Source organism: Kogia breviceps, chromosome 1, assembly GCF_026419965.1.
Source record: "Kogia breviceps isolate mKogBre1 chromosome 1, mKogBre1 haplotype 1, whole genome shotgun sequence".
NCBI classification, from domain to species: Eukaryota; Metazoa; Chordata; class Mammalia; order Artiodactyla; family Physeteridae; genus Kogia; species Kogia breviceps.
The window spans coordinates 51,933,134-51,958,986 of record NC_081310.1 but is presented as its reverse complement, the minus strand read 5'-3'; the positions used below and the strand labels follow the sequence as shown (position 1 = coordinate 51,958,986).

Below are 25,853 nucleotides of genomic sequence, written 5' to 3'. Positions count from 1 at the left end.
AAAGAAAGCCTGTTGCCGTCCTTAGGTGAAGACCTGAGGCTGTGCCTAACTCAGGCCCTGAAACTTTCCCTAACTGAGGCCTTGATTCTGTGACTAACACAGGCCCTGCTCATTTCTTTCACTATGACCCGAATGCTGACCCAACAAAGGCCCTGATGCTGTTCCTACGTCATGCCCTGTGTCTCCAGCTAGTGGGCTGACACTAGGCCGCACTCAGGCCTAGATGTTCTCCCTAAGTCAGGCTTTGACGCTGTCCCTACCCGAAACCCTGACACAGGTCCTAAATTAGGCCTTGGTTCTCTAAGTAACTAAGGTCTTGACACCAACCCAGGTCATTGGCTGACACTATCCCTGGCTCGGATCGTGACTCTGTCCCAAGCTAATGTCCTGCATCTTATCCTAATTGAAACCCTAATACTCTCCCTAACTAAGGCGCTCACTGATCCTAACTAAGACTTTCACCCTAGCTCTCACTAAGGCCCAGAATCAGTCCCTAACATGGGCCGTGCTGCAGTCAATAATGAAAATCCGGACACTATCCTGAGCTAATATCCTGACACATTTCTATCCACCCACCAAACACAGTCCCAAAGAAAGGCCTGTCGCTGTCCTTAACTGAAGACGAGAGGCTGTGCCTAACTCAGGACCTCAAGATTTCCCTAACTGAGGCCTCGATTCTCTGACTCACTCAGGCCCTGCTCATGTCTTTCACTATGACCCGAATGCTGACTCCACAAACGCCCTGAATGCTGCTCCTAAGTCATGCCCTGACAGTGTCTGCATCTAGGGGCCTCACTCAGGCCCTCACCTTCTCCCTATATCAGGCTCTGACGCTATCCCTACCCGAAGCCCTGGCACAGGTCCTAAATTAGGCCCTGATTCTCTAAGTACCTAAGGGCTTGATTCCAAACCCAGGTCATTACCTGACACTAGCCCTAGACCTGAATGTAACCTTGTCTGTTGCTAATGTCAAATTTATCTAAAGAGATTCTTTAGGATGAAATTCTTTCATCTTCTGAATAGAGTTTTCTGAAAAAAATAATGTTTAAACTCTTACTGACCTTAAACAAAATGTACTCAACTTCTGTGGAATATTCCTTTATACCAGCGTGTATGGTTTCCTTCTGCATCTGCGTGTGTTGGCTCAAAGGGTGCTTGTAGGAATGCCTACTGTTATGCTAACTAAATCCCTGATGCTGTCCCTAAATAACGACCTGAAATTAGTCTCAAGGCTGTGAACCTGTCCCAAACTGAGGCCTGGAGGCTCATCCTAGCTCAGGCCCTGACACTGTCCCTAGCAAAGGCCCTCACACAACTCCTAGCTCAGTCCCTGACACTATACCTAACAAAGGCTATAATGCTACTCCTAACTCAGGCCCTGACACTGTTTCTAACTAAAGCCCAGCTGCCGCCAATATCTAAAATCCTGAGACTATCCTGAGTTAATATCCTGACCCAGGTCTTACCAAGGTCCTGAAATTGACCCAAAGTAAGCCTTGATGCTGTCCAAAAATGAGGTCCTGAGGCTCTCCCTAACAGAGGCCCCGATAATGTCTTTAATGAAGAACCTGACGCTGATCCCACAGAGGCCCTTCTGCTGCTCCTAAGTCATGCCCTGACAGTGTCCCGAACTCAGGCCCTAAAGATAAGCCTCACTTAGGCCCTTTGGCTGTACCTTCCTTATGCTCTGACGCTGTCTGTATAGGAAGCCCTGGCAGTGGTCCTGATTTAGGCCCTCACGCTGGTCCTAAGTAAGGCCCTGAGGCTCTCAATAACGAAGGTCTTCACGCTTTTCCTGGGTCATTTCGTGACGCTATCCCTGGCCCGGAACCTGACTCTGTCCCAAGCTAATGTCCTGCATCTTATCCTAAATGAAACCCTAATAGTATCGCTAACTAAGCCCTGACCAATCCGAACAAAGGCCTTGAAACTATCTCTCACTAAAGCCCGGAATCTGTCCCTAACATGGGACCTGTTGCAATCAATAACTAAAATCCGGACACTGTCCTGAGATAATTTCCTGACACATTTCTATGCACGATCCTGACACTGTCCCAAACCTGTCGGTGTCCTTAAGTGAAGACCTGACGCTGTGCCTAACTCAGGCCCTGAAGCTTTCCCTGAGTGAGGCCTTGATTCTGTGACTCACTCAAGGCCTGCTCATGTCTTTCACTATGACCTTTCGCTGACCCAACCAAGGTGTTTATGCTGCTCCAAAGTCATGCCCTGACTGTGTCTACAGCTAGGGGGCTGACGCTAGGCCTCACTCAGGCCCTGACGTTCTCCATAAGTCAGGTCTGACGCTGTCCCTACCGAAAATCTTGACGCAGGTCCTAAATTTTAGGCCTTGATTCTCTAAGTAAGTAAGGTCTTGACACTAAATCTAGGTCATTAACTGACACTAGACCTTAATCTAATCTTGACTTTAGCTAACGTCAAGTTTAGGGAAAGAGATTCTTTATGACGAAATTCTTTCATCATATGAATATTGGTTTCTTAAAAAAATAACTTTTAAACTCTTGTTAACCTTAAACAAAGTGTACTCAACTGCTGTGGAATATTCCTTCATAGCAGCGTGCATGGTTCACTTTTACATTCTTGTGTGTTGGCCTTCACGGTTCTTGCAGGAATGGCTCCTCTTATGCTAACTAAATCATCCCTGATGCTGAACATAAATAAGGCGCTGAAATTACTCCCGATGCTCTGAACCTGTCCCTAACTACGGCCTGGAGACTCGTGCTAACCCAGGCCCTGACACTGTCCCTAACCAAGACCCTGACATTACACGTAACTCGGACCCTGACACTACTCCTAGCTCACTCCCTGACACTACACCTAACAAAGGCCATAATGATATTCCTAACTCAGACCCTGACACTGACTCTAACTAAGGCCCTACTGCCGCCAATATCTAAAGTCCTGATACTATCCTGAGTTAATATCCTGACCCAGGTCTTACCAAGGTCCTGAAACTGACCCAAAGTAAGCCTTGATGCTGTCCGAAAATGAGGTCCTAAGGCTCTCCCTAACAGAGGCCCTGATAATGTCTTTAATGAAGACCCTCACGCTGATCCCACAGAGGCCCTTCTGCTGCTCCTAAGTCATGCCCTGACACTTTCCCTAACTCAGATCCTAAAGATAGGCCTCACTTAGGCACTTGGGCTGTACCTTACTTAGGCTCTGATGCTGTCCTTATATGAAGCCAGGGCAGTGGTCGTGATTTAGGGCCTGACTCTGGTCCTAAGTCAGGCCCCGATGCTCTCAATAACTAAGGTTTTAACGCTTTCTCTTGGTCGTTTCCTGACACTATCCCTGGCCCGGGACCTGACTCTGTCCCAAGCTCATGTCCTGCATCTTATCCTAAATGAAACCCTAACACTCTCCGTAACTAGGGCCCTGAATAATCCTGCCTAAGGCCTTGACACCACTTCTCACTAAGGCCCGGAACCTGACATTGTCCCTAGAATAGACCCTGACACAACACCTAGCTCAGTCCCTGACACTATACCTAACAAAGGCTATAATGCTAGTCCTAACTCAGGCCCTGACACTGTTTCTAACTAAAGCCCAGCTGCCGCCAATATCTAAAATCCTGATATTATCCTGAGTTAATACCCTGACCCAGGTCTTACCAAGGTCCTGAAACTGACTAAAAGTAAGCCTTGATGCTGTCCATAAATAAGGCCCTGAGGCTCTCCCTAACAGAGACTCTGATAATGCCTTTAATGAAGAACCTGACACTGATCCCACAGAGGCCCTTCTGCTGCTCCTAAGTCATGCCCTGACAGTGTCCCGAACTCAGGCCCTAAAGATAAGCCTCACTTAGGCCCTTTGGCTGTACCTTCCTTATGCTCTGACGCTGTCTGTATAGGAAGCCCTGGCAGTGGTCCTGATTTAGGCCCTCACGCTGGTCCTAAGTAAGGCCCTGAGGCTCTCAATAACGAAGGTCTTCACGCTTTTCCTGGGTCATTTCGCGACGCTATCCCTGGCCCGGAACCTGACTCTGTCCCAAGCTCATGTCCTGCATCTTATCCTAAATGAAACCCTAATAGTATCCCTAACTAAGCCCTGATTAAACCTAACAAAGGCCTTCACACTATCTCTCACGAACACCCAGAATATATCCCTAATGGTCCCTGCTGCAATCAATAACTAAAATCCGGACACTGTCCTGAGCTATTACCCTGACTCATTTCTATCCACTGTCCTGATACTTTCCAAAAGAAAGCCTGTTGCCGTCCTTAGGTGAAGACCTGGGGCTGTGCCTAACTCAGGCCCTGAAACTTTCCCTAACTGAGGCCTTGATTCTGTGACTAACACAGGCCCTGCTCATTTCTTTCACTATGACCCGAATGCTGACCCAACAAAGGCCCTGATGCTGTTCCTACGTCATGCCCTGTGTCTCCAGCTAGTGGGCTGACACTAGGCCGCACTCAGGCCTAGATGTTCTCCCTAAGTCAGGCTTTGACGCTGTCCCTACCCGAAACCCTGACACAGGTCCTAAATTAGGCCTTGATTCTCTAAGTAACTAAGGTCTTGACACCAACCCAGGTCATTGGCTGACACTATCCCTGGCTCGGATCGTGACTCTGTCCCAAGCTAATGTCCTGCATCTTATCCTAATTGAAACCCTAATACTCTCCCTAACTAAGGCGCTCACTGATCCTAACTAAGACTTTCACCCTAGCTCTCACTAAGGCCCAGAATCAGTCCCTAACATGGGCCGTGCTGCAGTCAATAATGAAAATCCGGACACTATCCTGAGCTAATATCCTGACACATTTCTATCCACCCACCAAACACAGTCCCAAAGAAAGGCCTGTCGCTGTCCTTAACTGAAGACGAGAGGCTGTGCCTAACTCAGGACCTCAAGATTTCCCTAACTGAGGCCTCGATTCTCTGACTCACTCAGGCCCTGCTCATGTCTTTCACTATGACCCGAATGCTGACTCCACAAACGCCCTGAATGCTGCTCCTAAGTCATGCCCTGACAGTGTCTGCATCTAGGGGCCTCACTCAGGCCCTCACCTTCTCCCTATATCAGGCTCTGACGCTATCCCTACCCGAAGCCCTGGCACAGGTCCTAAATTAGGCCCTGATTCTCTAAGTACCTAAGGGCTTGATTCCAAACCCAGGTCATTACCTGACACTAGCCCTAGACCTGAATGTAACCTTGTCTGTTGCTAATGTCAAATTTATCTAAAGAGATTCTTTAGGATGAAATTCTTTCATCTTCTGAATAGAGTTTTCTGAAAAAAATAATGTTTAAACTCTTACTGACCTTAAACAAAATGTACTCAACTTCTGTGGAATATTCCTTTATACCAGCGTGTATGGTTTCCTTCTGCATCTGCGTGTGTTGGCTCAAAGGGTGCTTGTAGGAATGCCTACTGTTATGCTAACTAAATCCCTGATGCTGTCCCTAAATAACGACCTGAAATTAGTCTCAAGGCTGTGAACCTGTCCCAAACTGAGGCCTGGAGGCTCATCCTAGCTCAGGCCCTGACACTGTCCCTAGCAAAGGCCCTCACACAACTCCTAGCTCAGTCCCTGACACTATACCTAACAAAGGCTATAATGCTACTCCTAACTCAGGCCCTGACACTGTTTCTAACTAAAGCCCAGCTGCCGCCAATATCTAAAATCCTGAGACTATCCTGAGTTAATATCCTGACCCAGGTCTTACCAAGGTCCTGAAATTGACCCAAAGTAAGCCTTGATGCTGTCCAAAAATGAGGTCCTGAGGCTCTCCCTAACAGAGGCCCCGATAATGTCTTTAATGAAGAACCTGACGCTGATCCCACAGAGGCCCTTCTGCTGCTCCTAAGTCATGCCCTGACAGTGTCCCGAACTCAGGCCCTAAAGATAAGCCTCACTTAGGCCCTTTGGCTGTACCTTCCTTATGCTCTGACGCTGTCTGTATAGGAAGCCCTGGCAGTGGTCCTGATTTAGGCCCTCACGCTGGTCCTAAGTAAGGCCCTGAGGCTCTCAATAACGAAGGTCTTCACGCTTTTCCTGGGTCATTTCGTGACGCTATCCCTGGCCCGGAACCTGACTCTGTCCCAAGCTAATGTCCTGCATCTTATCCTAAATGAAACCCTAATAGTATCGCTAACTAAGCCCTGACCAATCCGAACAAAGGCCTTGAAACTATCTCTCACTAAAGCCCGGAATCTGTCCCTAACATGGGACCTGTTGCAATCAATAACTAAAATCCGGACACTGTCCTGAGATAATTTCCTGACACATTTCTATGCACGATCCTGACACTGTCCCAAACCTGTCGGTGTCCTTAAGTGAAGACCTGACGCTGTGCCTAACTCAGGCCCTGAAGCTTTCCCTGAGTGAGGCCTTGATTCTGTGACTCACTCAAGGCCTGCTCATGTCTTTCACTATGACCTTTCGCTGACCCAACCAAGGTGTTTATGCTGCTCCAAAGTCATGCCCTGACTGTGTCTACAGCTAGGGGGCTGACGCTAGGCCTCACTCAGGCCCTGACGTTCTCCATAAGTCAGGTCTGACGCTGTCCCTACCGAAAATCTTGACGCAGGTCCTAAATTTTAGGCCTTGATTCTCTAAGTAAGTAAGGTCTTGACACTAAATCTAGGTCATTAACTGACACTAGACCTTAATCTAATCTTGACTTTAGCTAACGTCAAGTTTAGGGAAAGAGATTCTTTATGACGAAATTCTTTCATCATATGAATATTGGTTTCTTAAAAAAATAACTTTTAAACTCTTGTTAACCTTAAACAAAGTGTACTCAACTGCTGTGGAATATTCCTTCATAGCAGCGTGCATGGTTCACTTTTACATTCTTGTGTGTTGGCCTTCACGGTTCTTGCAGGAATGGCTCCTCTTATGCTAACTAAATCATCCCTGATGCTGAACATAAATAAGGCGCTGAAATTACTCCCGATGCTCTGAACCTGTCCCTAACTACGGCCTGGAGACTCGTGCTAACCCAGGCCCTGACACTGTCCCTAACCAAGACCCTGACATTACACGTAACTCGGACCCTGACACTACTCCTAGCTCACTCCCTGACACTACACCTAACAAAGGCCATAATGATATTCCTAACTCAGACCCTGACACTGACTCTAACTAAGGCCCTACTGCCGCCAATATCTAAAGTCCTGATACTATCCTGAGTTAATATCCTGACCCAGGTCTTACCAAGGTCCTGAAACTGACCCAAAGTAAGCCTTGATGCTGTCCGAAAATGAGGTCCTAAGGCTCTCCCTAACAGAGGCCCTGATAATGTCTTTAATGAAGACCCTCACGCTGATCCCACAGAGGCCCTTCTGCTGCTCCTAAGTCATGCCCTGACACTTTCCCTAACTCAGATCCTAAAGATAGGCCTCACTTAGGCACTTGGGCTGTACCTTACTTAGGCTCTGATGCTGTCCTTATATGAAGCCAGGGCAGTGGTCGTGATTTAGGGCCTGACTCTGGTCCTAAGTCAGGCCCCGATGCTCTCAATAACTAAGGTTTTAACGCTTTCTCTTGGTCGTTTCCTGACACTATCCCTGGCCCGGGACCTGACTCTGTCCCAAGCTCATGTCCTGCATCTTATCCTAAATGAAACCCTAACACTCTCCGTAACTAGGGCCCTGAATAATCCTGCCTAAGGCCTTGACACCACTTCTCACTAAGGCCCGGAACCTGACATTGTCCCTAGAATAGACCCTGACACAACACCTAGCTCAGTCCCTGACACTATACCTAACAAAGGCTATAATGCTAGTCCTAACTCAGGCCCTGACACTGTTTCTAACTAAAGCCCAGCTGCCGCCAATATCTAAAATCCTGATATTATCCTGAGTTAATACCCTGACCCAGGTCTTACCAAGGTCCTGAAACTGACTAAAAGTAAGCCTTGATGCTGTCCATAAATAAGGCCCTGAGGCTCTCCCTAACAGAGACTCTGATAATGCCTTTAATGAAGAACCTGACACTGATCCCACAGAGGCCCTTCTGCTGCTCCTAAGTCATGCCCTGACAGTGTCCCGAACTCAGGCCCTAAAGATAAGCCTCACTTAGGCCCTTTGGCTGTACCTTCCTTATGCTCTGACGCTGTCTGTATAGGAAGCCCTGGCAGTGGTCCTGATTTAGGCCCTCACGCTGGTCCTAAGTAAGGCCCTGAGGCTCTCAATAACGAAGGTCTTCACGCTTTTCCTGGGTCATTTCACGACGCTATCCCTGGCCCGGAACCTGACTCTGTCCCAAGCTCATGTCCTGCATCTTATCCTAAATGAAACCCTAATAGTATCCCTAACTAAGCCCTGATTAAACCTAACAAAGGCCTTCACACTATCTCTCACGAACACCCAGAATATATCCCTAATGGTCCCTGCTGCAATCAATAACTAAAATCCGGACACTGTCCTGAGCTATTACCCTGACTCATTTCTATCCACTGTCCTGATACTTTCCAAAAGAAAGCCTGTTGCCGTCCTTAGGTGAAGACCTGAGGCTGTGCCTAACTCAGGCCCTGAAACTTTCCCTAACTGAGGCCTTGATTCTGTGACTAACACAGGCCCTGCTCATTTCTTTCACTATGACCCGAATGCTGACCCAACAAAGGCCCTGATGCTGTTCCTACGTCATGCCCTGTGTCTCCAGCTAGTGGGCTGACACTAGGCCGCACTCAGGCCTAGATGTTCTCCCTAAGTCAGGCTTTGACGCTGTCCCTACCCGAAACCCTGACACAGGTCCTAAATTAGGCCTTGGTTCTCTAAGTAACTAAGGTCTTGACACCAACCCAGGTCATTGGCTGACACTATCCCTGGCTCGGATCGTGACTCTGTCCCAAGCTAATGTCCTGCATCTTATCCTAATTGAAACCCTAATACTCTCCCTAACTAAGGCGCTCACTGATCCTAACTAAGACTTTCACCCTAGCTCTCACTAAGGCCCAGAATCAGTCCCTAACATGGGCCGTGCTGCAGTCAATAATGAAAATCCGGACACTATCCTGAGCTAATATCCTGACACATTTCTATCCACCCACCAAACACAGTCCCAAAGAAAGGCCTGTCGCTGTCCTTAACTGAAGACGAGAGGCTGTGCCTAACTCAGGACCTCAAGATTTCCCTAACTGAGGCCTCGATTCTCTGACTCACTCAGGCCCTGCTCATGTCTTTCACTATGACCCGAATGCTGACTCCACAAACGCCCTGAATGCTGCTCCTAAGTCATGCCCTGACAGTGTCTGCATCTAGGGGCCTCACTCAGGCCCTCACCTTCTCCCTATATCAGGCTCTGACGCTATCCCTACCCGAAGCCCTGGCACAGGTCCTAAATTAGGCCCTGATTCTCTAAGTACCTAAGGGCTTGATTCCAAACCCAGGTCATTACCTGACACTAGCCCTAGACCTGAATGTAACCTTGTCTGTTGCTAATGTCAAATTTATCTAAAGAGATTCTTTAGGATGAAATTCTTTCATCTTCTGAATAGAGTTTTCTGAAAAAAATAATGTTTAAACTCTTACTGACCTTAAACAAAATGTACTCAACTTCTGTGGAATATTCCTTTATACCAGCGTGTATGGTTTCCTTCTGCATCTGCGTGTGTTGGCTCAAAGGGTGCTTGTAGGAATGCCTACTGTTATGCTAACTAAATCCCTGATGCTGTCCCTAAATAACGACCTGAAATTAGTCTCAAGGCTGTGAACCTGTCCCAAACTGAGGCCTGGAGGCTCATCCTAGCTCAGGCCCTGACACTGTCCCTAGCAAAGGCCCTCACACAACTCCTAGCTCAGTCCCTGACACTATACCTAACAAAGGCTATAATGCTACTCCTAACTCAGGCCCTGACACTGTTTCTAACTAAAGCCCAGCTGCCGCCAATATCTAAAATCCTGAGACTATCCTGAGTTAATATCCTGACCCAGGTCTTACCAAGGTCCTGAAATTGACCCAAAGTAAGCCTTGATGCTGTCCAAAAATGAGGTCCTGAGGCTCTCCCTAACAGAGGCCCCGATAATGTCTTTAATGAAGAACCTGACGCTGATCCCACAGAGGCCCTTCTGCTGCTCCTAAGTCATGCCCTGACAGTGTCCCGAACTCAGGCCCTAAAGATAAGCCTCACTTAGGCCCTTTGGCTGTACCTTCCTTATGCTCTGACGCTGTCTGTATAGGAAGCCCTGGCAGTGGTCCTGATTTAGGCCCTCACGCTGGTCCTAAGTAAGGCCCTGAGGCTCTCAATAACGAAGGTCTTCACGCTTTTCCTGGGTCATTTCGTGACGCTATCCCTGGCCCGGAACCTGACTCTGTCCCAAGCTAATGTCCTGCATCTTATCCTAAATGAAACCCTAATAGTATCGCTAACTAAGCCCTGACCAATCCGAACAAAGGCCTTGAAACTATCTCTCACTAAAGCCCGGAATCTGTCCCTAACATGGGACCTGTTGCAATCAATAACTAAAATCCGGACACTGTCCTGAGATAATTTCCTGACACATTTCTATGCACGATCCTGACACTGTCCCAAACCTGTCGGTGTCCTTAAGTGAAGACCTGACGCTGTGCCTAACTCAGGCCCTGAAGCTTTCCCTGAGTGAGGCCTTGATTCTGTGACTCACTCAAGGCCTGCTCATGTCTTTCACTATGACCTTTCGCTGACCCAACCAAGGTGTTTATGCTGCTCCAAAGTCATGCCCTGACTGTGTCTACAGCTAGGGGGCTGACGCTAGGCCTCACTCAGGCCCTGACGTTCTCCATAAGTCAGGTCTGACGCTGTCCCTACCGAAAATCTTGACGCAGGTCCTAAATTTTAGGCCTTGATTCTCTAAGTAACTAAGGTCTTGACACTAAATCTAGGTCATTAACTGACACTAGACCTTAATCTAATCTTGACTTTAGCTAACGTCAAGTTTAGGGAAAGAGATTCTTTATGACGAAATTCTTTCATCATATGAATATTGGTTTCTTAAAAAAATAATTTTTAAACTCTTGTTAACCTTAAACAAAGTGTACTCAACTGCTGTGGAATATTCCTTCATAGCAGCGTGCATGGTTCACTTTTACATTCTTGTGTGTTGGCCTTCAGGGCTCTTGCAGGAATGGCTCCTCTTATGCTAACTAAATCATCCCTGATGCTGAACATAAATAAGGCGCTGAAATTACTCCCGATGCTCTGAACCTGTCCCTAACTACGGCCTGGAGACTCGTGCTAACCAAGGCCCTGACACTGTCCCTAACCAAGACCCTGACATTACATGTAACTCGGACCCTGACACTACTCCTAGCTCACTCCCTGACACTATACCTAACAAAGGCCATAATGATATTCCTAACTCAGACCCTGACACTGACTCTAACTAAGGCCCTACTGCCGCCAATATCTAAAGTCCTGATACTATCCTGAGTTAATATCCTGACCCAGGTCTTACCAAGGTCCTGAAACTGACCCAAAGTAAGCCTTGATGCTGTCCGAAAATGAGGTCCTGAGGCTCTCCCTAATGGAGGCCCCGATAATGTCTTTAATGAAGACCCTCACGCTGATCCCACAGAGGCCCTTCTGCTGCTCCTAAGACATGCCCTGACAGTGTCCCTAACTCAGGCCCTAAAGATAAGCCTCACTTAGGCCCTTTGGCTGTACCTTCCTTATGCTCTGACGCTGTCTGTATAGGAAGCCCTGGCAGTGGTCCTGATTTAGGCCCTCACGCTGTTCCTAAGTAAGGCCCTGAGGCTCTCAATAACGAAGGTCTTCACGATTTTCCTGGGTCATTTCGTGACGCTATCCCTGGCCCGGAACCTGACTCTGTCCCAAGCTAATGTCCTGCATCCTAGACTAAATGAAACCCTAATGGTATCCCTAACTCAGCCCTGACTAATCCGAACAAAGGCATTGACACTATCTCTCACTAAAGCCCGGAATCTGTCCCTAACATGGGACCTGTTGCAATCAATAACTAAAATCCGGACACTGTCCTGAGCTAATATCCTGACTCATTTCTATCCACTGTTCTGATACTTTCCAAAAGAAAGCCTGTTGCAATCCTTAAGTGAAGACCTGAGGCTGTGCCTAACTCAGGCCCTGAAGCTTTCCCTAACTGAGGCCTTGATTCTGTGACTAACACAGGCCCTTTTCATGTCTTTCACTATGACCTGCATGCTGACCCCACAAAGGCCCTGATGCTGTTCCTACGTCATGCCCTGACTGTGTCTCCAGCAGGTGGGCTGGCACTAGGCCTCACTCAGGCCTAGACGTTCTCCCTAAGTCAGGTTCTGACGCTGTCCCTACCCGAAGCCCTGACACAGGTCCTAAATTAGGCCCTGATTCTCTAAATAACTAAGGTCTTAACACCAACCCACGTCATTTTCTGACACTATCCCTGGCTCGGATCATGAGTCTGTCCCAAGCTAATGTCCTGCATCTTATCCTAAATGAAACCCTAATAGTATCCCTAATTAAGCCCTGACTAATCCGAACAAAGGCCTTGACACTATCTCTCACTAAAGCCCGGAATCTGTCCCTAACATGGGACCTGTTGCAATCAATAACTAAAATCCGGACACTGTCCCGAGATAATTTCCTGACACATTTCTATGCACGATCCTGACACTGTCCCAAACCTGTCGGTGTCCTTAAGTGAAGACCTGAGGCTGTGCCTAACTCAGGCCCTGAAGCTTTCCCTGAGTGAGGCCTTGATTCTGTGACTAACACAGTCCTTGTTCATGTCTTTCACTATGACCTGCATGCTGACCCCACAAAGGCCCTGATGCTTTTCCTACGTCATGCCATGACTGTGTCTCCAGCAGGGGGGCTGGCACTAGGCCTCACTCAGGCCTAGACGTTCTCCCTAAGTCAGGTTCTGATGCTGTCCCTACCCGAAGCCCTGACACAGGTCCTAAATTAGGCCCTGATTCTCTAAGTAACTAAGGTCTTGACACCAACCCAGGTCATTTGCTGACACTATCCCTGGCTCGGAACATGACTCTGTACCAAGCTAATGTCCTGCATCTTATCCTAATTGAAACCCTAATACTCTCCCTAACTAAGGCCCGGACTAATCCTAATTAAGGGATTGACCCTATCTCTCACTAAGGCCCAGAATCTGTCCCTAACATGGGACCTTCTGCAATCAATAATGAATATCCAGACACTATCCTGAGCTAATATGCGGACACTTTTCTATCCACGGACCTGACACAGTCCCAAAGAAAGGCCTGTCGCTGTCCTTAAATGAAGACGAGAGGCTGTGCCTAACTCAGGCCCTGAAGCTTTTCCTAACGGAGGCCTCGATTCTCTGACTCACTCAGGCCCTGCTCATGTCCTTTACTATGACCCAAATGCTGACCCAACAAAGGCCCTGATGCTGCTTCGACGTCATGCCCTGACACTGTCTCCAGCTAGGGGCCTGAAGCTGGGCCTCACTCAGGCCCTCTTGCTTGCCCTAAGTCCGACCCTGATGCTGGTCCTAAATAAGCCCTCAGGTTCTCAGTAACTAAGGTCTTGACACTATCCCGAGGTCATTTGCTGACACAATCCCTAGACTTTACCCTAACCCTGTCCCTAGCTAATGTCCTGCCTCTTATGCTAACTGAAGCCCTTATGCTGTGCCGATGTCAGGACCTCAATTGAGTCCCCATGCCGTGACACTGTCCCTAACTAAGGCCTGGATGTTAGGCCTAACTCACGGCCTGACACTGTCCCTAACTAAGGCCCTGATGCCATCAATATCTAAAGTCCTCACACTATCAGCAAATTTACTAACCCATCTCTTACTAAGGTCCTGAAAATATCGCTAAGTAAGCCGTGACGCTGTCCCTACCAGAAGGCCTGCTCATGTCTTTAACGAAGACCATAATGCTGATCCAACAACGGCACTGATGCTGCTCCTGTGTCACGCCCTGACAGTGTCCCCACCTACAGGAATGACGCTAGGCCTCACTAAGGCCCTGGCGCTCACCCCAAGCCAGTCCGGGATGCGATTTTTACATGAAGCCCTAACATTGCTTCTAAAGAAGGCCCTGATCCTCTCAGTAACTAAGGTCTTGACACTAGCTCTCACTAAGGCCTGGAATCTGTCCCTAACATGGGTCCTGCTGCAATCAATAACTAAAATCCGGACACTATCCTGAGCTAATATCCTGACACATTTCTATCCAAGGTTCTGACACTGTCCCAAAGAGAGCCCTGTCGCTCTCCTTAACTGAAGACGTGAGGCTGTGCCTAACTCAGGCCCTGAAGCTTTCCTTAACCGAGGCCTTGATTCTGTGACTCACTCAAGCCCTGCTCATGTCTTTCACTATGACCCGAAGGCTGACTCCACAAACGCCCTGATGCTGCTCCTAAGTCATGCCCTGACAGTGTCTGCATCTAGGGGCCTGACGCTAGGCCTCACTCAGGCCCTCACCTTCTCCCTATATCAGGCTCTGACACTGTCCCTACCCGAAGCCCTGGCACAGGTCCTAAATTAGGCCCTGATTCTCTAAGTAACTAAGGGCTTGATTCCAAACCTAGGTCATTACCTGACACTAGCCCTAGACCTGATCGTAAACTTCTCTTTTGCTAATGTTAAATTTAGCTAAAGAGATTCTTTAGGATGAAATTCTTTCATCTTCTGAATAGAGTTTTCTGAAAAAAATAATGTTTAAACTCTTACTGAACTTAAACAAAATGTACTCAACTTCTGTGGAATATTCCTTTATACCAGCCTGCCTGGTTTACTTCTGCATTTGCCTGTGTTGGCTTTCAGGGTGCTTGTAGGAATGCCTCCTCTTATGCTAACGAACTAATTCTTATTATGCTAAATCCCCGATGTTGTCCCTAATTAACTTCAGGAAACTCCTCCCAAGGCTGTGAACCTGTCCCAAACTGAGGCCTGGAGACTCATCCTAGCTCAGGCCCTGACACTGTCCCTAGCAAAGGCCCTCACACAACTCCTAGCTCAGTCCCTGACACTATACCTCTGATCCCACAGAGGCCCTTCTGCTGCTCCTAAGTAATGCCCTGACAGTGTCCCTAACTCAGGCCCTAAAGATAAGCCTCACTTAGGCCCTTTGGCTGTACCTTCCTTATGCTCTGACGCTGTCTGTATAGGAAGCCCTGGCAGTGGTCCTGATTTAGTCCCTGACGTTGGTCCTAAGTAAGGCCCTGATGCTCTCAATAACGAAGGTCTTCAAGCTTTTCCTTGGTCATTTCGCGACGCTATCCCTGGCCCGGAACCTGACTCTGTCCCAAGCTAATGTCCTGCATATTATCCTAAATGAAACCCTAATACTCTCCCTAACTAAGCCCCGACTAAACCTAACAAAGGCCTTCACACTATCTCTCACCAACACCCAGAATCTATCCCGAATGTTCCCTGCTGCAATCAATAACTAAAATCCGGACACTGTCCTGACCTATTACCCTGAGTCACTTCTATCCACTGTCCTGATACTTTCCAAAAGAAAGCCTGTTGCAATCCTTAAGTGAAGACCTGAGGCTGTGCCTAACTCAGGCCCTGAAACTTTCCCTAACTGAGGCCTTGATTCTGTGACTAACACAGGCCCTGCTCATGTCTTTCACTATGACCCAAATGCTGACCCAACAAAGGCCCTGATGCCGTTCCTACGTCATGCCCTGTGTCTCCAGCTAGTGGGCTGACAATAGGCCTCACTTGGGCGTAGGAGTTCTGTCTAAGTCAGGCTCTGATGCTGTCCCTACCCGAAGCCCTGACACAGGTCCTAAATTAGGCCCCGATTCTCTAAGTAACTAAGGTCTTGACACCAGCCCAGGTCATTGGCTGACACTATCCCTGGCTCGGAACCTGAGTCTGTCCCAAGCTAATGTCCTGCATCTTATCCTAATTGAAACCCTAATACTCTCCCTAACTAAGGCGCTCACGGATCCTAACTAAGACTTTCACCTTATCTCTCATTAAGGCCCAGAATCTGTCCCTGACATGGGCCGTGCTGCAGTCAATAATGAAAATCCCGACATTATCCTGAGCTAATATCCTGACACATTTCTATCCACGGACCTGACACAGTCCCAAAGAAAGACCTGTCGCTGTCCTTAAATGAAGACAAGAGGCTGTGCCTAACTCAGGCCCTGAAGCTTTTCCTAACGGAGGCCTCGATTCTCTGACTCACTCAGGCCCTGCTCATGTCCTTTACTATGACCCAAATGCTGACCCAACAAAGGCCCTGATGCTGCTTCGACGTCATGCCCTGACACTGTCTCCAGCTAGGGGCCTGAAGCTGGGCCTCACTCAGGCCCTCTTGCTTGCCCTAAGTCCGACCCTGATGCTGGTCCTAAATAAGCCCTCAGGTTCTCAGTAACTAAGGTCTTAACACTATCCCGAGGTCACTTGCTGACACAATCCCTAGACTTTACCCTAACCCTGTCCCTAGCTAATGTCCTGCCTCTTATGCTAACTGAAGCCCTTATGCTGTGCCGATGTCAGGACCTGAATTGGTTCCCCACGCCGTGACACTGTCCCTAACTAAGGCCTGGATGTTAGGCCTAACTCACGGCCTGACACTGTCCCTAACTAAGGCCCTGATGCCATCAATATCTAAAGTCCTCACACTATCCTCAGCTAATTTACTATCCCATCTCTTACTAAGGTCCTGAAAATATCGCTAAGTAAGCCGTGACGCTGTCCCTAACAGAAGGCCTGCTCATGTCTTTAACGAAGACCATAATGCTGATCCAACAAAGGCACTGATGCTGCTCCTGTGTCACGCCCTGACAGTGTCCCCACCTACAGGAATGACGCTAGGCCTCCCTCAGGCCCTGGCGCTCGCCCGAAGCCAGTCCGTGATGCTATTATTACATGAAGCCCTAACATTGCTTCTAAAGAAGGCCCTGATCCTCTCAGTAACTAAGGTCTTGACACTATCTCTCACTAAGGCCTGGAATCTGTCCCTAACATGGGTCCTGCTGCAATCAATAACTAAAATCCGGACACTATCCTGAGCTAATATCCTGACACATTTCTATCCAAGGTTCTGACACTGTCCCAAAGAGAGCCCTGTCGCTCTCCTTAACTGAAGACGTGAGGCTGTGCCTAACTCAGGCCCTGAAGCATTCCTTAACCGAGGCCTTGATTCTGTGACTCACTCAAGCCCTGCTCATGTCTTTAACTATGATCTGAATGCTGACTCCACAAACGCCCTGATGCTGCTCCTAAGTCATGCCCTGACAGTGTCTGCATCTAGGGGCCTGACGCTAGGCCTCACTCAGGCTCTCACATTCTCCCTATATCAGGCTATGACACTGTCCCTACCTGAAGCCCTGGCACAGGTCCTAAATTAGGCCCTGATTCTCTACGTAACTAAGGGCTTGTTTCCAAACCTAGGTCATTACCTGACACTAGCCCTAAACCTGAACGTAAACTTCTCTTTTGCTAATGTTAAATTTAGCTAAAGAGATTCTTTAGGATGAAATTCCTTCATCTTCTGAATATAGTTTTCTGAAAAAAATAATGTTTAAACTCTTTCGCACCTTAAACAAAATGTACTCAACTTCTGTGGAATATTCCTTTATACCAGCGTGCATGGTTTACTTCTGCACCTGCGTGTGTTGGCTTTCAGGGTGCTTGTAGGAATTCCTCCTGTTATGCTAACTAAATCCCTGATGCTGTCCCTAAATAACGCCCTGAAATTAGTCCCGAGGCTGTGAACCTGTCCCAAACTGAGGCCTGGAGGCTCCTCCTATCTCAGTCCCTGACACTATGCCTAACAAAGGCTATAATGCTACTCCTAACTCAGGCCCTGACACTGTGTCTAACTAAGGCCCTAGTGCCGCCAATATCTAGAGTCCTGATACTATCCTGAGTTAATATCTTGACCCAGGTCTTACCAAGGTCCTGAAACTGACCCAAAGTAAGCCTTGATGCTGTCCATAAATGAGGCCCTGAGGCTCTCCCTAACAGAGGCCCTGATAATGTCTTTAATGAAGAACCTGACGCTGATCCCACAGAGGCCCTTCTGCTGCTCCTAAGTCATGCCCTGACAGTGTCCCGAACTCAGGCCCTAAAGATAAGCCTCACTTAGGCCCTTTGGCTGTACCTTCCTTATGCTCTGACGCTGTCTGTATAGGAAGCCCTGGCAGTGGTCCTGATTTAGGCCCTCACGTTGGTCCTAACTACGGCCCTGAGGCTCTCAATAACGAAGGTCTTCACGCTTCTCCTGGGTCATTTCGTGACGCTATCCCTGGCCCGCAACCTGACTCTGTCCCAAGCTAATATCTTGCATCTTATCCTAACTGAAACCCTAATAGTTTCCCTAACTAAGCCCTGACTAACCCTAAGTAAGTCCTTCACACTCGCTCTCACTAAGGCCCGGAATCTGTCCCTAACATGGGACCTGCTGAAATCAATAACTAAAATCTGGACACTATCCTGAGATAATTTCCTGCCACATTTCTATGCACGTTCCTGACTCTGTCCCAAAGAAAGCCCTGTCAGTGTCCTTAAGTGACGTCCTGAGGCTGTGCCTAACTCAGGCCCTGAAGCTTTTCCTAAATGAAGCCTTGATGTTCTTAGTAACTCAGGTTCTGATCATATCTTTCACTGAGACCATAATGTTGACCCAACAAAGGCCCTGATGCTGCTCTTAAGTCATGCCCTGACAGTTTCTCCAGCTAAGATCCTCTTAATGTACACATTCAACGCAATCCTTACCAAAAGTCCAATGACATTTTCCATAGAAACAGGACGAACCATCTTAGGTTGTGTGTGGAACCACAAAGGACCCAGAAGAACCAAAGCGACCCTGAGGCAGGGGAACGTGTGGAGGCATCTCGCTCCCTGACTTCACACTTCATTATGAAGCTAGTCCCCCAAAATTGTGGCATTGGCAGAAAAACAGGCACACAGACCACAGGAATAGAGCAGAGAGCCCAGGAATCAACCTACAGATATGTGATCAGTTAATTCACAAGAAAGGAGCCAAGAACATACACCAGGGAAAGGACAGGCCCCTCAATAAACGGTGCTGGGAAAACCAGACACCACACGCCAAAGAACAACATTCAACTGTCTACACCCCACACAAAATGGGCCAAAAACCCAGTTTTCCACATCAAGCCCTTCCTCTCCTGGGTCCTCTGGAGACAGACACCCACAGCGGTCAGCCACGCACAGGAACCTTCTCCCCACTTTTCCTCACCTTCTCCCTCAGCGGCATCACCTCCTAGCAGGTCCTGAGGAGATCAGGCTCATGTCAGTCTGAACTGGACCCCCCAGTGTCCAAGAGCTGAAGCCTCGGCGGGTCCTGAGGAGACCCGGTTTCCGTTAGTGTGGACTTGACCCCGGGTTGTACCGAAGCCGGGCCATCAGCGTGGACTCAGCCCCGCGTGTTCCTGAAGCCAAAGCCCCAGCAGGTCCCGAGGAGACAGGGCTCCTCCCAGCATGAACATGAACAGCGTGATCTGAACAGACATCCTGCCAAAAAAGTTACAGATAGTAAAAGTCATACAGAAAAAAGCTCAACATCATATACCATTAGGGAACTACAAATTAAAATCATGAGACACCATAGCACACCAATTGGGACTGCTAAGCTCCAAAAATATGACAATACCAATTGCTAGAGGGTGAGGAACAAAAGGAACTCTCCCTCATAGCTGGGGGGATGCCTGTGCAGCCACTTTGTAAGACAATTTGGCAGTTTTTTCCAAAGCTAAACAAGTCTCACGTTGGGATCCAACAATCATACTTCCAGTATTTAGGCAACTGCTTTGAAAATCTATGTCCAAATGCAAACAAGGATGCAATTATGCACAGCAGCACTTCCATAATGGCTAAAAACTTGAAATCAGGATATCCTTCAAAAGATGAATGCATCAGCAAATTGGGATACATCCATGTCAAGGCGAGTAGAATATGCCACCTCAAAATATGTCTCTCTGGCATAAGGGTTATTGGTCTGCTTTAAAAAGAATAGGGCTTCCCTGGTGGCTCAGTGAGTAAGAGTCCACCTGCCGATTCAGGGGACACAGGTTCGAGGCCCGGTCCGGGAAGATCCCACATGCCGCAGAGCAACTAAGCCTGTGCGCCACAACTACTGAGCCTGTGCTCTAGAGCCCGCAAGCCACAACTACTGAGCCCGTGTGCCACAACTACTGAAGCCTGCATGCCTAGAGCCTGTGCTCCGTGACAAGAAAAGCCACCACAATGAGAAGCCCCTGCTCGCCAACACCCAGAGAAAAGACTGCACGCAGCAACGAAGACCCAATGAAGCCAAAAATAAAATAATAAATTTATTTTTAAAAAAATCTCAGAAAACTGAGATTGCCGTTTTATGAAGGGCATTTACAATAGAGAAATCTCCATTTATAAGGGTATGTCCCTCTTTGCACCAAAAATAGAAGGATAGTTAAATCTTAAATAACTCTTTTCAATGGGGAAGTCCTGACTTAAATGTGCACACAGCCATACCCTTGTTTACTGTGCTTTGCATGATAACCTTCCATAACTGGCCTTCCCCCCTTCCCCAGCATCTTTTCTGTTTTTAGCTGAAGACGGTATTGAAGGGGATGGTTTGGGGAGTGACTCAGTTTTCCGTGGTATCCCCCCTCTATTCAGAAGGTATACATGTTATTAAACTTCTGCTTTTCTCCTGGTAATCTGTCTTTTATTACAGGGGCGGGGGGGGCCTCAACCAAGAACCTAGAAAAGTAGAGGGAAAATTGTTTTTCCTCCCATACACATGCAGTGGAATACTACTCAGCAGAAAGGAATGCACCATCCACCTATGGAAAGACATGGATAAACCTTCAGCGTGTACTGCTAAGTGAAAAATCCAGCCTGAGCAGGCTGCACACAGTATGACCCCATTGATGACATCCCGGGAAAGGCAAAGCTACATAGATGATAAGCAGATCATGGGGTGGGGGGTTTGAAGTAGTCCATGTGATACTCTAGGATGGATACCTGTCACTATGCATTTGTCTCAGCCCATAGATGTGTGTAGCCCAAGGGGCCAATCATAATCTACTCAAATTTAGTTATTTAGGGTGTAGGATGTTGCACGATGGAATACGTCATGTGACAGAATCTAACTGTATTAGAAATATATGGAAACAACTCACTGTAGGGGATGGGGTAAAAGCTGCTGACTTAAGTTACCTTTGGAAATGAATGGAATCTGTAGGCTAAAGGCAAAATGGCCCGTATATACACAGTGGGCTTTGTTTTATGAAGTTCTTTCCAGGGTGTAGTAGCTAACAATTCTGAAACCTCTGCACATGTAATGTGGAAAGGAGCAATGCATAGATAAATGGCAGATGGTGGGAGCCAGGCTCCTTGCTGTGGGAGTGCGAACTTACAGGTACGCAAGGGGAGAGCCTCTGCCCTCGTAATCCTGGATCTGGGCTTCCTGGGAGGATGCCGACTGGCCGGGGGGAACACACAGATCTTCACGCCGGGAAGACCCTGCAGACATAGGAACTTCGCACCCCATCTTTCCATCCACACCTGCTAGAAACACTCAGCACTCCGTAATCAGTCAACTGCAGCGTTTAAGACATTCTCACCCCTAAGCAGATAAAGGAGCGTGAGGGTCTTGCTTACCCCTAAGCTGTCCCAAAATCTAGGCCCTGGGTGGAGACAGTTTGGGGATTCCTGGGACACTGAATCCAGGCTCTGGGGGTGGAGCCAAGTTGGGGGCTCCTGGGCCTCTGAATCCAGGCCCTGGGGGTGGAGCCAGGTTGGGGGTTCCTGGGCCTCTGACCAGCAGGTGAGAGGAAGGAGGAAGACCAGTCCTGAGGACAGAGGTGCCCTGAAGTCTGTGAGCCCAGGAGCCCCGATGGGACTCATTCCCAGGGAGGACATGGGCGGGGCCTGCAGTGGTTCTGTGTTCCCCCTGGGCCCTTTGATGAAGCCATGGCAGCACTGGGCCCAGACGTCTCCTGGCGGCGTCTCAAACTCTGACACAGTGGTTTTACAAAGGAACAAGAGAATGGAGCTGAGCCCCTGACGGCCACTCCTTTCTGGCTCTGAGTTGCTTCCAACAAGACCGCAGTCACCTGCATTAGTCTGCTGTGACCCATCTGCCCCCACTTTGCCTTTCCTCTCCCTCCCTGCGATGATTCCAGTGACATTTCCAGCCCGGACCCCTCTCCCAGGCCAGACGCCTCCGTCCAGTCACTGCACACCCATCTCACCTTGGGGGCTTAGCAGGGTTTCAGAGGACTGGGATCCTGCAGCTCCCCACACCCAGGAGCAGCCCCACCTCCCCAGGTTGCTGAGCCCAGCCACCAGGTGTAACCAAGCAGGACCCTGTGGGGCCTTCCCAGGACAGACCCCTCCCCCACACCCTCTGCTGTAGCTCCTCTCTGAAGTACCTGGATAACAGTGCCCGATGCATGCTTCCTCCACCACCAAGTGGAAGAAATTAACTACTTGATGATCAGGAACAGGTAACCCCGGAGCTCCTGGTGCTTAAGAATTTATAACGTTAACCGCCCGTTACCTCACCATCAATCAGAGAATTGTGCACCAGCTGATCACATACCCTGCGACCCCCCTCCTTCACTTGGCCTTGAAAATTGCTTTGCTGAAATCCTTCAGGGAGCTCGGGGTTTTAGAGCACAGGCCACCTGGCCTCCTTGTATCCGCACTTTGACAATTCAGGCTGCACCTTCCTCCACCACCCCCGGTGTCAGTAGACTGGCTCTGCTGCCCTCGGGCGAGCGGACCCACGTTCGGTTCGGTAACACTGGGGCCTCCCAGGCTCCCACTCGCCTTGTGCCCCAGTGACTGTCAGCTCCTCCTCCACAGTCTTGTTGCAGCAAAAACAGAAACGAAGTTTCCCTGCCCTGAGAACAAGGGGACAGCGAAAAGACTAGAGAAGAAACGTAACCTGGCCTAAAAGAGCTCATCACTCCTTGTTTCACTTTGTCACTCATTTGTAGTAACCAGATTTGTACTCTACAAAGCTAACCTCACTCCGACACTATGGAATTTACCTTCGGCACCCATCACCCCTCACTGTGTGTGTTACAGCCCCTGCTTCTCACTCCCTAACCTTATTATGTAACGCACTTAGATTCTATACGCTCCTCATAACAAATCACCCCCTAGTTTTTCATTTCAGAAACAAGGTCACTGGCCAATAAACCAGAGGCAAACGGACGCAATTACCAGTCTGCTGGACCCCAATTACCGGCGACCTGATGCCAGCGATGACTGTTTTGAAATAATGCAAAGGAAAGGAGGAATGCAAGACCTTCACTACTTTGATCCTTATCCTCTACCCTGGACTGCGGAAGCCCCACATATAAAATCTTCCCTGATTCTCAAAGAGGGGTGCCCAGTTCTTGAGGTGCTAGCCAGCTGTGTCTTCCCTGCTGCCTGGCAGAAAAATAAAGCCATCTGTCTCTTCCTCCAAAACCCCTGTCTCCGTATTTCTGTTCGGCCTCGGTGCACAGGGAAACCGATACTTTGACAACGGTCTGTGGCCAGTTCCCACACTAATTCCCCTCTACGCCCACAGCCCTGGCCCAAGCCGGATCTTGTGCCTGGTTCCTCCATCAGACCTGACAAACCTCCCTGCCCCACGGTGCGTCTCACATCCCACCCCAACGTGGTCTTTCTGAAGCATAAACGAGACTGTGACTCTCTCCCTCCTGTAATCCCCCAAAGTTTCCCCACTTTCGCTAGGGTATCTGCCAAGGCCCTGAGAGTCCCCAGCAGCCCCACTAGGCTGCTGACTCCTGGGTTCCCAGACACTGAGCACCTCAGCAGGCCAGGTGACACGGCAGGAAACCCCAGAACTGCTCACCTCAGGAGGGGGCTGGCACTGCCACTGCCTGATCAAAGAGAGCAGAGAAGGGTTCCCCAGCTGGGACACAAACTCTGCACGAGTGGCCTCTCCTTGAGCCATTAGCTCACCTCGTATGACTTGAAGGAAGGAAGGACCGAGGCACACTTGGTTCCTAAGGAGGATGCTATAGGCTCAGTCATGTCTCCCTAAATCCACATGCTGAATGCCTAACCCCCAGGACCCCAGGATGTGTCTGTATTTGGAGATGGGATTTTTAAAGAGATGATCAAAGTAAAAATGACGTCACTAGGGTGGATCCTAATCCAATAGGATTGATGTCCTATAAGAAGAGATTAGGACACAGATAGGCACAGGGGGAGACCATGTGAGGACCTGGGGAGAAGATGGCTGTCTAAGCACCAAGGAGAGAGGCCTCAGGAGAAGCCAGCGTGCAGACACCTTGATCTCCGACAGCATCCAGGACTGGGAGATAGGCCTGTTATTCAAGCTGCGCAGTCTGTGGTATTTGTTACGGTGGTCCCGAGCAGACTCACAGGGTAACTCAGGGCTCAGACTGGACAGACCCTGCTCTCCATCCCCTTGTACGTGAGTTACAGGAGCCCCAGGCACTGAGGAGGGGGTCCCTGAGGAGGCACAAGATAGAAGATGCTAGGCATTAACACGACTGCATTCATGTTAAACGTGCCTGAAGTCCATTCACCTGAGATGGTTTTGTCCTGCATGTACATCGGCACCTCTAGTCTGAACTGCAGACCTTTGGCTTCACCACCTCCACTGCGAGCATTAGCTTCACCTGCTGTGGACCATCTCCTATAGGATTCCCAGAACCACAGAGCATCGAAGCTTCACAGAACCCAGAATCTGTGCGCTAGTGTCTGGGCGACCCTCACAACAGAGCCGCACAGCTGCCCATCAGAACCCATTTCCCTTTTTCCTGTGCACAGCTACCCTGCACATCCCAGCCTTCCCACCCCTTACAGCTGGGGCACAGTGTCTCGTGTTACCAAGGGGAAGGGGTGGAGGTGGTGAGGGCCTTGGCCAGCCTGCATCCTAGGACGGAGGGCACGATGTCCCTGTGGTCACCCCACCCCGCTGGTTGAAACACTCACCTGGAAGCAGGGAGGAGAAACAAAGTGGGGGCAGAGCCTGGGAACTGACACCCACCTGCCCTGGACTCTCACAGGAAGGGGACAGAGACATCTTGAGCTTCAGCCCAGTTTTGGGAGACACTATGTTCCAGCAACAAACTTGGCCTTAAACGCTAAGTTGCTTTACAAACCCCTCCCCAGCTGTCACAGAAAGTCAGGCTTCATCTCATCACACGTTTCTCAAACACCAGCTCACGCTGAGACCACCTCTCAGGTGATGGTGTTTCAGAGCAGCCCCTTTAAAAGATCCCTGGATTTCAGCTCTCCCCGCCCTGCCTTCAGTTTAAGGGAGAAGTTTCCTTGACAACCTACCTTGACAAACCTGCTCAGTTTCCTTAACAACCAAGCTTCGCAATCTCCCAAACTCTTCTCCTTCAAACATTCCTATCCTAAGCTTGATGAGCCTAAAGTGACAGTGCTGTCATCACGTGCCACAGGGTGACTCCTCCAAGCCCGTAGTTACTGGTTACATGATGCTACTGATGATGACATCCCAGAAGAGCCAGCTTTGCAATATCACCATTTCTGGACTCGGCACTGGGTCCCTTTCCACAGACAGAGTGGAGTGGCTGTTTCCACGGGCCCCGTGGTGGAAGAGCTCACCTAATGCAGCCAGGACTTCACCCTTTCCAGGTGATTCCAGGGTCCTCATTCTCCCCAGACCCCCACCCACATGGCTGCTGGCTGCTATCTATACGGGACCTTGGTAATCTCCTAAAATTAGGATTATTTTATACACAGGTAATGGGTTGAATGCTGGTCCCAAAATATGTTCCCCCCAGAACACAGGAACCGGACCATATCTGGGAAAAGCGTCTTTGTATATGTAGTTAAGGGTCTCAAGGTGAGGCCATCTGGGCTTAGCGTGGCCCCCAATCCAATTGAGAGAGTCCTTATGAGACAAAAGAGGAGAAACACAAACATAGAGGAGAAGCCACGTGAAGGCAGAGACAGGAGGGCTGCAGCCGC

The 25,853-nt window shown here is 49.0% G+C and overlaps 1 long non-coding RNA gene across 2 annotated transcripts in view; it reads right to left on the bottom strand.

The window, feature by feature from the left end:
* The window catches only part of LOC136794048 (uncharacterized), a 114,467-nt gene that overhangs the window by 79,134 nt on the left and 9,480 nt on the right, over positions 1-25,853 (bottom strand). The window lies entirely within an intron of this gene.